The 1,518-nt window shown below is 53.8% G+C and overlaps 1 pseudogene; it reads right to left on the bottom strand.

Moving 5' to 3' along the window:
• Positions 1-82: 82 nt before the first annotated feature.
• The window catches only part of LOC103612507, a 2,684-nt pseudogene continuing 1,248 nt past the window's right edge, over positions 83-1,518 (bottom strand).

Genomic DNA, 1,518 nt, shown 5'->3' on the forward strand with positions numbered 1-1,518 from the left:
CCCCCCCCCGGAATTGCCCCATTTGCACCTGGGGGGCCCAAAATTGAAGGGGGAGAGACAGAATTTGGGGGGACCCCAAGATTTAGGAAAAACAGTAGCAACTTTTGGGGTGAAATCCTGAAATTCGGAGATTTTGGGGGCATAAACCGTGGGAATTTTGGGGGAGAAAAGCACAGGAATGTTGGGTCCAAATCCCAGCAATTTTGAGGGGGAATCTGATGATTTTAGGGATGAAACCCCAGCAATTTTGGGGAAAAACCCTGGCATTTTGGGTCCAAAATCCCTGTTTTGGGTCCAAACTCCAGAAATCTGGGGAGGAAACTCTTGACAATTTTGGGAGTCAAACCCCAGCAATTTTGGGGCAAAACCGCAGGGACTTTGCCTCCAAACTTCAGAAATTTGGGGGTGAAATCCTGGAGATTTTGGGTCCAAGCCCCAACAATTTTGGGGACAAACCCCCAGCGATCTGGGGACAAACCCTGCAATTTTGGGTCCAAACCCCAGCAATTCAGGGATGAAATCCCAACAGTTCAGGGTCTGAACCCCATCAAATTGGGCCCAAACCCCAACGATTTGGGGGTGATCCCTGGTTGGTTTTGGTCCAAACCCCGGCGATTTGGGAATCAAATCCTGATGATTGTGGCTCCGATTCCTGATGATTTTGGCTCCAAACTCCAGCAATTTGGGGGTGAAATCCCAAACGTTGTCACTCCAAACCCCAGATGAAATCCTGACGATTGTGGCTCCAAATCCCTGCAGTTCCAGGATGAAATCCCAACAATTCTGGCTCCAAACCCGACCAATTTGGGAGCAAAATCCCAGCGACTTTGGCTCCAATCTGCACCATTTTGGGACCAAAATCCTGACAATTGTGGCTCCAATCCCCACCAATTTAGGGATGAAATCCCAACGATTGTGGTCCCAAACCCCATTGATTTGAGGATGAAATCCCAACAGTTCTGGCTCCAAACCCCACCATTTTGGGATGGAAATCCTGACAATCCTGACTCCAATCCCCACCATTTTGGGACTGAAATCCTGATGGTTTTGGCTCCAAACTCTGCCATTTTGGGACCGACACCCCAGTAACTTCACTTCCAACACCAATCCGGGGCAGAACTGCCCGTACCCTGTCCTGCCCCCAGTCCCACACCAATGCCATCCCAGCCCATCACACGTAGGCCGACTCGCTGGACTGCGTCCGGCCCAGGGCGGGCGCGGGGACGGGCGCGGGCGCCGCCACAGGTTGAGCAGGACGCAGACGCCGGACACGGCGAACATGAACACCAGGAACACGGTTTTCTCGGTGGGCCGCGACACGTAGCACTCCACCTCCTTGACGCACGGGTAGCGGTCGCACTCGAAGATGGCCGGTACGTTAAAGCCGTACAGGAAGTACTGCCCGCCCAGGAAGCCGATCTCCAGAGCGTTCCGGAAAACCACCTGGATCACGTAGAACCGCGAGATGCCCTCCTGCCGCTTCATCTTGGCGCTGCGGGGCGGCCGGGGCAGGGGATC

This window comes from Corvus brachyrhynchos, unplaced genomic scaffold (assembly GCF_000691975.1).
Source record: "Corvus brachyrhynchos isolate BGI_N302 unplaced genomic scaffold, ASM69197v1 scaffold543, whole genome shotgun sequence".
NCBI lineage: Eukaryota > Metazoa > Chordata > Aves > Passeriformes > Corvidae > Corvus > Corvus brachyrhynchos.